Below are 12,961 nucleotides of genomic sequence, written 5' to 3'. Positions count from 1 at the left end.
TACTTCATGTAATATTTCTCCATAGATGACTTCCAAATTCAGATTTAACCCTGACTTGTCTCCTGAGCTTCAGCAATATGAAAGGATGCTGTCCTACCATCACTTAGTATCCCGAAAGCTAAACTCGTTCTTTTCCCCTCCATTCCAGACGCAACTGTCTTAAACAATAAGGAAAATGTATTATCTCATGAATGTAAAGAGAAATCTAAGGGTAGAACAACTCTAGAGTTAGTTCATTCAACAGCTCAGTAACATCAGGAACCCAGATTCTTTCCATCTTTTCACTCTGTCATCCTTAGGGGAGGGTTCCCACAGTTAAAAACGGCTGCCACAATTCTAGCTCACATATGCATGCACACGATGTCCAGCTGAGGCGTAGAGACTGTTTCTTCCCATGTGTCTCATTTTATTAGCAAGGAAAACCTGTCTCAGAAGCCCTCAGGCAGACTTCCCACACTCTTCCTCATGTGAATCAGTCACCAGCAAGGAGTAAGGAACCATCACAAACGGCTAAAATTAATTATGATTCACCCCCTGGGACTGGGAATTAGAATTTCCTCCCCCAAGCACATGTAGAGTTAGGTGAATATCTGGGCAAAATTGGGGCTCTCTTAGGAGGAATGAAGAGAATAGTTGTTGGGAAGGGAGACAGTGGTGTTTGATACAGATGGTAATAAAGTAACTATCAGTCAGAATAAGCCAGGTTAGGCTGCGGAAACAAGTGATTCCAGAGGTTTATAACAACAAAGTTTTATTTCTTGAAATACCATGTATGTTTGTTGCAGGTCAGCTTGGCTGTGTTCTAGGTTGTCTTTATGCTGGCACCCAAGCTGATCGAGCAACCTTTGTCTGGAACAACGTTGATCTCATGGCAGAGAAGTAGCGATCATGGTGAATCGTCTACCAGCTCCTAATACTTCTGCCTGGAACCCACACATGTTAGATCTGCTCCCATATTCTTGATCAGAACAAGGTCACCAGGCCAAGTCTGACATCAGTGGGGTAGGGAAGTGTAATCCCCAGGAAGGGGCACACAAATTTGTGGAACTTTAAGACCAACAATAGTCTGCCACAGTTGAGGACCAGAAATTGCCAAACCCTATTCTGCTAATCATCTGGCCTCTCCCTGGGGCTCCCAGGGGAACTATACACAAGGGAGAAATTAGAATGGAAACTAAAGGATCATTTTATTCATAGCTGAGCTAGCACCCAATAGCTTCTAGAACAAGACTCTGCTAAAAGACTGAGTCGAATCACACGGCTTAGGTCTAAGACAGAAGTGAAGCATCCTCATTTCCATCTCCTCCTCCGCCCTCTGAATTTTGGAGCTAGCGGGCAGAGGCATGCCTGCAGAAAAAGGAGATGATTGGATTTGCAAAGCCGCAGGCTTTCCTCATCTGATTGTATCCTGAATGGAGACTGGGCTGAGCCTACTCAGCAGGCAGTGGGGAGCAAGAGCAGCACACATGACTACGTGACCTCTCAATCACTGCTGACCCCGCACTGGTTAAATGTGGACTAATGAATATCCTGGGGTCTGACCGATCAGGTTAACAACTCTTTTTTCCTGCTGAAGGTCGCTAGTTAAGAGGACAGGACAGAGGAGAAGGGAATTCCTCCTTATGCTCCCACATTCTCACTTTTGTTCTCTCTTAATCCATTAGGAAGAGGGGACAAAAGTGCCCTGCCAAAGAAATGCATGTGCATGATCTGTTTGCCTCCCTATTTAGACTGAAAGCTTCTCAAGAACAGGGGCCATTGCATTGGGCATCACCGTTTTTACAAGTGGTGAGTGCTCGGGTATCTGCTGATAACGGTTTTAAGTGTCATTTAAAAGATCATTGCCATTTCAGTTAACAAAACTGTGGTCAATTACAGATATACTAGGTTTTTGTAACCTGGGATTCTGGGGCTATATTTCTTGTCTTACTTCCATCCTTCACTATCTATTGGCACAAAAGAGTATTGAGATGTGGGTCTAGACAGTGGAAAGAAAGTGAAAGTCTTCATAAATATTACATATGACCCCAAGCAAATGGATGTGCTAAGGATATAGAAGATCAAAATTCAATTGACCTCAATAAATTAGAGAAACGGTCATCAATAGCAGGTTAAAATGCACTAGAATAGATTGAAAGTAGTACATTTAAGGAGCAAAAGAAGAATCACATACACATGGATTCAAGAGAGAAACACTGGCCATGCAGAAATGCGGCCAAGACAGACCTGAGAGATGGGGCAAACCAGTAACAGAATGAATAGCAAAATTACAGATATATTAGCAGAAGCCTACGAGGCCAAATTCATCTTCATAATCCCTGGCACCTAGCATGGTGCCTGGCACATAATAGATATTGATAAATATTTATTGAAAAAAATAAGTGACTTTAGCTTTGGTCAGACTGTCCATGCTGTTCCCTTCCCTTGAAAAGCCTCGCATGAACAATTCCTATCCACTCATCAAGACCCAACTCAAATAAAACTTCTTCCATGTTGCCTTCCCTGCTCTCAACTAGTAGAAATCTCTCCATTTCTGAACCCTCATAAGCAGTTAATAACTGCTAGCAATTATTATCCCAATAATGGGCACTCAATAATGGGTGAATGGTAACTCTCAGATTATGACAGTCCAGTATACATTTTTAAATCATAGAATTAGTGACTAAAGAAAGGTATTTGAAATTTTAGAATTGTTGACCCCTGGTACTGACTTTCACTTTCCTTGCTCTAGTTTTTCCTATGCTCTGTGTAATTCAGCTTTCCCCTGCTTGTATTCAATCTCATACGCCTTATATCATCTCATACCAGGGTCTTAGTGAACAAGCAGAACTTGCAGAAGGGGTGACATGATTTACATCGCGTACATTGCAGCAATTCACTTGGAAATCCCCCTTTCCCCAGGCACTGTCCCTCTCCCCTGATTCTGCCAGTGGGGCCCTTTGCCACCCCGCTCCTCAGCCTCCAGCTTTGCTGCTCTTCACTCCCCTTTCCCGGAGCCCCGTGCAGATTCCTGAGCTCTTCATTATTCCGAGGAGTGCATTTTATCCCTGTTTCTACTTCCGAAATTGCCTTCCTGACAAATGACTGTTTAGCAAAACAGCCAGCCTTTCAACTAGAGGACCCATCGTCTCCAGGAAATAGAGGGGCATTAAAAAGAACTTTTCCCATCTGCAAACGTGATTGACACAAAATGACCAAGTGGAGTTGATCAGTGAAGTCTTCACTGGGAGCTTGTTCTAGAGTCAGCTTTTGAAGATGACAGCGGGCATAGCTTTGCTGGGCGGGGTGCAAGGAAGACCTTCAGGTGACTGCTAGCTGCTGTTCTGCTGTGGATGATCTAGGCTCCCACAACCAGCTAGAAGGTCATTGTTTCGGGGGGCTTTCCCTCTCTCTTCTGAGCCAAGGCTGCAGAAGAGCTTTCCTTGCAATCTGCCAGCCGTAGCCTCACTCAGCTGCAGTCATAAAAGAGAGATGTTTGTCTGTCTTTCCAAGTTCCTTAGCCATTTCTGACTAAGGTTGGGAATGACATGAGAAGCCTCAGCACTATCTTTTCTTTCCTCCCATTTAGATTTCCGGCTATGGTGCTATAACAAAGAGGCCCCCAAAGACGGACACAAGGAATTTATTTCTCTCTCACTTGTAGTCCAGTAAGGTGGAGTCCAGGATGAAGAGGCAGCTCTGCTCCTCAGGGTCATCCTGGGACCCAGGTTCCTCTCCTCCTAGTGAGCCACCCACTCCAGGGGGTGGGTGCTCCTTGTTCGCATGTTTGAGGCTGGGTTTCTCTCTCTTTTTAGACATACTCATAGTCAATTTTATTTTCCCTGAGCAGGGAACAGTCTTTGGTTGGATAAACATCAAGAGTTACAGTCTTGCCAAGAGGTCCTGGCTGGGGAGGGGGCAGTTCGAGGCCAGAACTCCTGGCGGGGGTGGGGTGGGGGGTGAGGGAGTGGGGGTGAGGGAGTGGGGGTTGGGGGGGTGGGGGTGAGGGTGAGGGAGTGGGGGTTGGGGGGGTGTGGGTGAGGGGGTGGGATTGTGTAGGGGGTGGGATGAGGGGTGAGGGGATGGGGGTGAGGGGGTGGGGAGTGGGGGTGGGGGGTGAGGGGTGGGATTGTGTGGGGGGTGAGGGTGGGGGGTCTCCTTAAAATGCTAACACCCAGTCTTGGCCAGTGTGGCTCAGTTGGTTGGACGTGTTCTGTACACCAAAAGCTGCACAAGGTGAAGGGTTCGATTCCTGGTCAGGGCACAGCCCCGGTTGCAGGTTCGATCCCGGGTGGGTGCCGGGCCCAGGCCGGGATGCCCTGGCCGCCCTGGGCAGCGGCTGCTGGAGCGTCATCTCCCAGGCCCGCGGCCTCTGGCGAGGGGCTGCCCAGAAGCCCCATGGCCACCTCTCCGTCCCCCTCCTGCAGGCCAGGGCTGGGGGGCAGTTCCAAGGACCTCGGCGGCCCAGCAGAGGAGCTGGTCTGGGGAGGGCCAAGGTCTCCCCAAGGGGATGGGTGACGGGGTGGGGAGGGGGTGGACGCAGGCGAAGGGGCCTCGCTCAGGGCCTCCTAGGACTTGCTGAGGGCCATGTGTGCGCGGAGGGCTTCCCGCTCCGGGGACTTCATCCCGGCTGCCCCGGACCCCACGCCCCTGCGATCTGGGCCTCCAGGGCGCGGCGCCCCGCGGGTCATCCCGGCTGCCCCGGACCCCACGCCCCTGCGATCTGGGCCTCCAGGGCGCGGCGCCCCGCGGGTCATCCCGGCTGCCCCGGACCCCACGCCCCTGCGATCTGGGCCTCCAGGGCGCGGCGCCCCGCGGGTCATCCCGGCTGCCCCGGACCCCACGCCCCTGCGATCTGGGCCTCCAGGGCGCGGCGCCCCGCGGGTCATCCCGGCTGCCCCGGACCCCACGCCCCTGCGATCTGGGCCTCCAGGGCGCGGCGCCCCGCGGGTCCAATCCGCGCCGCAGCCCCGCGGCCACGCGCTCAGCCCCCGCCGCCCGCGCGGGGGCGCTGCTGCCCGGGGGGAGGGAGAGCCTCGGAGTCCCAGACCGCGGGGCGGAGACGGAAAACACGGGGAGAGCAGGCGGCGGCCTTTCATTTTTATTTTAAATGTGCCTTTACTGATCTCAGAGAGAGGAAGGGAGAGGGAGAGGGAGAGAGAGATAGAAACATGGATGATGAGAGTGTCACTGATCCAGAGAGTCTTGATCTGCTGCCTCCTGCACGCCCCCCACCGGGGACCCAGCCCGAACCCGGGCATGTGCCCGGCGGGGAATCAACCCGCGACCTCCTGGATCCGAGGTGGATGCTCGACCGCTGAGCCACGCTGGCCAGGCGCAAGTGGCTTCTTTTAAATGATGTAACATGAACATTATACTCCTCTAACTTCACTCACATCTGCAAAGGAGGCTGGCAAATACCTACACTCCCTGATTGGACTGGCAGATGCCCCGCTAAAACCTAGTGGGGACAGGAGCGTTTTCCATTCTCAGAGGAAGGAGAAGTGCGGCCATGCGGGTGGGTGCCAGCTCCCACCGTCCCTCCCATCCCCGTGGGGGATGAACTTCTTAGCGTGTCCTGAGGCGCTCGGGGTCTTTGGCTTTCCACCCTGGCGATATCCAAGGACTTGAAATGCCCTGAGTATGCTTCACTGTGTCTCGCCTCCTTGACTGTTCACGGCAAACCTTTCTCACTTTTCTTTGCCTGCTGGAATCAGCTCAAGTAGCATCTTTTCTGAGATCAGCTGTAGCTTTCCCCGTGATGGCCAGGCCGTGTAAGTGGGCATCTCATTCCTGAAACCCCTGCTGGCCTACGATCCTGATCCTCTTGCTAACTCTTGTGAATTCCCGCTTCTGGGGAGCCCAAGATGTGTTTTCCTTACCTCCTAAGTGCTGGCTGCTAACCCAGAACCAGGGCAGGACTGCCACTTGCTGCCCTAGACCTTGGACCTTTAGCTGCTGGGAGTCACCTGCTGTGCTCTCTTCCTCATGCTAATACTGGCTGGACTTCAGTCCTGGCTTGCTCCTTGTTGTGGGACATCGACAAATGACCCTTCAGCTAGGTCATTTCACTCCTCAGTTCTGTTCCTAGTGGGGTCTGAGTTGCATCAATGGTTCATCCTGCTAGGGCTCTATTGGGCCTGACTTGTGAAAGAATTTGCCCATGTTAAGATTAATAAGTATGCGCCTGGCCGGGCGTGGCTCAGTGGTTGAGCATCAACCTAGGATCCAGGCGATCGGGGTTCGATTCCCGGTCAGGGCACATGCCCGGGTTGCGGGCTCGATCAATGACTCTCTCATCATTGATGTTTCTATTTCTCTCTCTCCCTCTCCTTTCCTCTCTCTGGAATCAATAAAGATATATTTTTAAAAAAGGAAAAATATTAATAAGTGTGGTTGGTACCTCTATTTGAAGCAAACTGGTCCAAGATGGGAATGGATTCTCTGCTTTGCAGCATATTACTGGCACAAAATTCAGTTTGCGTAGATTTTCTTTGGATGAAAAAATATATCTCAAAAGCATTAATATTTGAGTATACAAAACCGACACATTGAGAGGGTTGCTCATTTTCCAAATAGACTTTACTTGACAACACATTATGACCACTGCTTGCATTCTATGTAGATCCCTACTCCATGGTTCCCTTGGGCTGCCACTAACACTGATACCACTTATCTGGACCATTGCTGGTCACTCTGCTTCTCAGGCCAATGCTTGTGTCACTTTTCTTTCCTGGACCTCCTCTCAGTGCTATATTCAGAGATGTGCCCATGAGCTTCTCCGACAGGGGCCGGGGCATACGGCTGTGCTGTTCTGCACAGTTGTGTAGGTTGCTCGGTGAACAAGAGCACTCCATGGGGGCACACATGGGTACTCACGGCTGGTTCACATGTCCTCCAGGAGGAAGAAGCTGTTTTCTCTTTGCACAGGGGTACCAGGCCATGCCCCCAGGGGCTGTGACTGTCCTCTGGAAATGACTTTTTCTAATTCAGATGAAGGTTCCTTAAGGACTAGCAGCAGCACAGCTCTTGCTGTTTCCTCTAAAAAGGGTAAGGACAGCTTTCTCTCTTCTGTTTGCCACTGTACCAGAGGGAAGCCTCTCCCTTAAACATGCTGGGAGAGCAGCAGGGAGCACAGGCCTACCCCACCTCCAACTATAACATCCTCAAATGCCCTCCTAATATGTCAGAACAAAAAATAACAAAAAACCATCACAAATGTGACAGAGCTGTCAAAAGCACACATAAATCAGCTGAGTAAGTTGTAAAGCCTGTTGGATTCCATGTTTTTGGAAATTGGCAAAATTTTAATCAAGAGAGAAAATAAAAGTGAAGAAAAACTATGAGAACCATCTCATGGTGATACTAACCATTGCCATACCCGAGTAACCCATGCTCACATTTAATTACACAGTGGATTCTGATGGCTCTCAAATGTATCAAAAACAGTCCACACCCGGCTGGGCATGGCTCAGCAGCTGAGCATTGACCTAGGATCCAGGAGACTGTGGTTCCATTCCCAGTCAGGGCACATGCCCGGGTTGCGGGCTCGATCCCGTCGGGGGCATGCAGGAGGCAGCCTATTGATGATGGCTCTATCATCACTGATGTTTCCATCTCTCTCTCTCCCTCTCCCTTCTCTTTGAAATCAATAAAGATATATTTAAAAAACAAACAACACAGTCCTTTTAGTGTCACATGCAGCCTTAACCTGGCCCTCTCCCTCCTTCCTAGAACACGTGTAAGACACCCGTAGGGAGTAGCGAGGCCTGGACCCGTTTAGGTAGTAGCCACCGTGTTGGTCCCAGAACGGCCACGCTAATCAGTCCTCCAGCCCCGACACTGGGTGTGGCTGGTCGTACTACAGGCTTTCCTTTCTGGCAGTGCTCTCATAAGAATCCGGAGCCCTGCCTGGATTTGCCTCTGTCGGTCCTCCCTTCGCCTATGCTCCCCCAGCTCCTCAGACATACCTGTATATGACTTGTGGATATGACATGAGGTGGTTTTTTTTTCTAGAAGGCCCGTCAACAGTCAGGCCAAACAGAGAGTGCTGTTGAAAACTGGAAGAGCTGTCATCTCACTGTATTTCAACATCCCAACCCCAGGTTCATCCCGGTGGGGACTCCCTCCAATAGGAATGGCAGAGAATGTGGCCACTGTTGCCGCCAGGTATGACCTCTGGAGTGGTGACTCAGTGAGATCAAAGGTGGTCAAACATGTGCACGTTTCTCAATCTGTATCTCTCATATTCTGCCCTATGACTTTATTTTTTTTGCGGAAGGGCATGATATTGAAGAGTAGTCTGCTACATAATCTGCCACCCTGTTCTTTTCTGTTACTATCACTAAAATAGATTGCATGGGGCTCTAGGCAAGAATAGGGCAAGGATAAGATGGAGGTTCGGAAGGGACCTGTCCCAAGGAGGTTATTGAGTACGTAAAGGATTCGAAGAACCTAACCTAGAGACAGTGAGAACAGAGGGCCTTAACCACTGGAGCTCAGGCCTGGCTGTGCAGATGAAAGGAAATTAGGAAATTGTAAAGTAAAGATAACTTCAACAATGGGAGTGAAACAACTTTGAGTAACTGACTTTCAAAGTGATCTGCCAACAATCTTGCACCCACTGAACTAAATCCGTGGTGAAAAGCAAAAGTTAGATGAGTCACACCCTTTACTTAGAATTAGTAATTGGCTTTGTCCCTTCTTGCCTGGGAAGCTGACAACATCCTGTCAGTGTTTGGTATTTAGTTTGTCATGTCTTGCTGAAGCCTTCAGGTTTTATTTATTTTTTAATCCTGAAGCCAGCTAAAGGTTCCTAGGAACTGACAGCATCAGATAATTTAACCATGTTCAACAGAAGAGAATGTATTGAATATAGCAGGTATTAGGTGGAATATATAGGAAGCAGTACTGGTAGTAAAAAAAAAAGCAAAACCAAAAACCAAAAAACACTGAACTGGAAGACCTAAGCTCTTGTCCTGTCTAGCTAGCACTGCTAACGAACCAGCAATGTGACATTAAGAAAGTCTTTTAAGCCTCACTAGCCTTATCAGTAAATTGAGGGATTCTTAATTAGATAACCTATTAAATAATAAATAATAAATAAATTAAATAGCCTCTAAGGGCAGCTCTAAAATAGGTTAATCCCATAGTCTCATTGGAAGTATCACTAGGTATTCAAGAAACTCATGGATGAACACCAGGAGCCAAGAGCAAATTAGCTGACCTGAGCCAACCACCAAGAGGAAACAAGCCCAAACTGGCAAAGACCAGAGGTGCAGCTGCAAAGTCTGTACTCATTTCCCAGGAAGGTGTGAGATGACTGGGCACAGGGGCAATGACAGATAGTTCTGGGGAAACAATGTGGTTGTGGATTCATTAAATGTTCCGTTCACTCTAGGTGTGAGATTTGAGATACATCTCAATGTTCTCCATGACTTGCTTTTGGGGGGTGGGGAGGTCTGTTATTATATCTCTAGGGAAATATATCCAAAAAGACCTACTCACACAGTAAAGTTCTTCATGTACCTGTAGAGGCTGTGAACAACATAACAGACCAATGGTAATACTAGCATAAAGAATTAGGTTGTTGTAGCCAGCCTGGATGTACCAAATGTGGCCCAAAGGTTACCGGCTACCTCCTGATCTCGCTTATCTATGATATTGTTCATGTTCATAAGATATTTTATATCACGGCTTGGGTTCCAAAAGCCCCTTCAGTTGTCTACAAGAATAGGAGAGTGGACCCTGGCTTATAGAAGATAAGGCTTAGTCTAGCTCTGGGCAATACCTCACAATCCCAGAGATTGTAGACAAGACATATGAGGCGCTTAGGAAGTCTTTCTGAACACCAGCATTTCCAAGAGATAATCCCAGTCTACATACCAAGTCTGAAGTCCCAATACACAATTCCTGGTGTCAAAGTATTGTCTGCAATCATTTGCTTTCAGTTGAGCTGAATATACCATGGCCTTGGCTTTCCTGGGGAGTATTACCCCAAAGCTTAGGCTTTTGGGGGGTGATTGATAACACTTCCCTTTTCCATCAAAATTCTGAACTGCTTAATAAACAAGACAAGACTGGTAGATGGAGGCCAAAATGACCTGCTTATTTCCATAGAGAATGTGGCTTAGGTGTGAGAGTCAAACTGTTTTCTTAATGCTGAACCTCTGAGTTAGAAGAATTTACCACCTAGTTAGAAAAGTCACTGAATTTCTGTAGGGCTCTTCCATAAGGGAAGGACTTTTATAAACACACAACATGAAGGAGCAGGGAGAGAGCCTGCTACCTGTGGCCAGACCCACTACCCACCCAAGGAAGGAGATGGGAAGGGGGTCTGCTGTGCATGCTCAGTTTCTCCTTCCAAACTAATTAGTCAGATAAGTTACTCTTCTCCCGAGCATTGTGCTAATAATACTGCTCCTGCCAAATGGAAGGGGCATTGGAAATTGAGAGGAAGCACTGTTCCATCCAGCCATTCTTTCCCAATAACAAAGACCTTTTTCTAGGCTCACAGGGAGGCCTAAAGTTTCAGCAGTGAAACAGCACATTTCCCCTCTTTTTAACCCACCCCTTGCAACAAAAAAAATTCATAATAACAAGGCAGAATACCAGGGGTACAGTGGACAAAGATGGAAAGCGTGCTCACTTGCTTTCTGCCAACACTGCCTTCTTCCTTTGGGATAACCGTGGCTGGTGCAGGGTGTGGTGATGGTAACTCTTAATAAATAATTACTTGGAAGGTGCTGAATTCTTATCCAGAGACTCTGGGGGTTCTGTTCTAGGAAAAAACCAAAGAGTAGAGTGGGTTGTTAGGACAACATCCAATAATATGGTACTCAACAGGCCAGCTGATACAAACTTCAGGACTTGTTTATCATTGGCCTATTCTCCCCATGGATACCACATCAGACACCAGAATTCATTCTTTTTTAATATGTTTCATATTTTAGAACAGTTTTAGATTAAAAAAAAATTTATATTTTGCAGTGAGTTCCTGTATACCCTGCACTCAGCTTCCCTTACTAGTAACATCACACATTAGGACGATTCTTTGGTTATAATTAATGAAATAATATTGATACATTATCATTCATTGAAGCCTAGACCTTGTTCAGATTTGTTTAGTTTTTGCCAAATGCCTTTTTTCTGTTCTGGGATCTCATCCAGGATCCTATGTTACGTAGACTTGTCTTATTTCATTAGGCTCCTCTTGGCTGTGGCACTTCTCAGACTTACCTTGTTTTGGGGACTTTGAGAGTTCTCCGGAAAATTGGTCAGGTATTTTGCAGGATGCCCCTCAACTGGATTTGCCTGGTGTTTTTCTCATGATTAGAAGGGGTTATGACCTTTTGGGAGGAAGACCAGAGAGGTAAAATGCCATTTTTCGTCATGTCATTTCAAGGGCACATGCTATTAATATGATTTATTACTGCTGACGTTCACCTTGGTTGCCCAGCTGAGGTAGTGTTTCAGGTTTTTCCACCATAAAGTTACTCTTTCCCCGGACTGTCTACACTGAATTCTTTGGGAGGAAGTCACTAAATGCAGCCCACACTAATAGGGTGAGGAGTTATACTTCACTTCTTTGCGGGCAGAAGATCTACATAAGTGATTTGGAATTTTTTTGCACAGGAGATTTATCTCTTCTCCTTCTTATTTATTCAATCTCTTATTTATATCACCCAGTGACTTCTGCTTACATATGTTTTTTCATTTGGCCACATGCTCAGAATTCAGAAGGTGGGAATCACATTGGCTTCTCATGGATATTTATTTTATACTTGGGTTATAACCCAATACTGATGTGATTATTATAATATTTTTGCTTAAATCATTCCAGTTTGGGCCATTAGGAGCCCTTTTGGTTATTTACAGTAATGAATAGAATGTTAGTTCTTTCAAAAATGTTCCCCATTAATTTTCCTGAACACCAGTAACTTCGACTCGTCTCTCAGCACATGCTAGCTGACAACCAAAGAAATAAACAGGAAGCCCATGAATGGCAGTAGAAACAGGCGGAGGTAAGAATGAAGAAGTCAGGCCTGTCAACAGCTCATTGTACTTGTCTCTAATTCTGTGTTGCGTCTATCTCATAGAGAAATATTTAGCGAGCAACATGCTTTATCACGTAAACAACTCTGGATATAAAGGATAAACATCTTCCTTTAAATATGGTGAAGCCAGCTACTATTTCTTCATTATTTTAGAGTTTAAAAGAATACCGTTTAAGTCTTGGAAAAGACTAATTTAATCCTGGTGGGGCAATAACGTGTGTGGGCTTTGGAGCTGGGTAAATCTGAGTATGAGCAGCTGGCTAGCTAGCTGCATGACTTCCAATATATCGCCTCACTGCATAGTTTGCATTAGTTAGGAATTACATTTGGTTGTTTGTAAAAGATCATGATTAAATCAACTTAAATATGAAAGAGGCTTATTTCTCCCTCAAAATAAAAATGTGTGGCCCAGCCGGGTGTGGCTCAGCAGTTGGGCGCTCACCCATGAACCTGGAGATCACAATTTGATTCCCGGTCAGGGCACAGGCCCAGGTCGTGGGCTCGATCCCCAGCGGGGGACGTGCAGGAGACAGCCGATCAATGACTCTCTCATCATTGATGTTTCTCTCTCTCTCTCTCTTTCCTCCCTTCCTCTCTCTGAAATCAATAAAGATATATTTTTTTAAAAAATAATAAAAATATAACGAAAATAAATAAATAAAAACGTGGAGTTAGGAAGGTCAGGAACGGTGTGGTGGCTCCTTGATCACCGCATTTCTGGGGTCTTCCTTTCTGCATGCCCACCGTCTTCAGCACATGGCTTCCGTGTTCTAGGTCACTCAGGGTCTGAGATGGCTTTGGAAGTTCTAGCCACCTAATCTCTTTTCCAAGCAGCCAGAAAGATGGAGGGATGAATGGCAACTGAAGCTTTGCAGGGAGCCCCACCCAGTGACTTCTGCTTGTATCCGAGCGGCTGCTTCTATCCG

This window comes from Miniopterus schreibersii (genome assembly GCF_964146895.1).
Source record: "Miniopterus schreibersii genome assembly, chromosome: 8".
Taxonomy (NCBI): Eukaryota; Metazoa; Chordata; class Mammalia; order Chiroptera; family Miniopteridae; genus Miniopterus; species Miniopterus schreibersii.
This window is presented reverse-complemented; position numbering follows the sequence as displayed.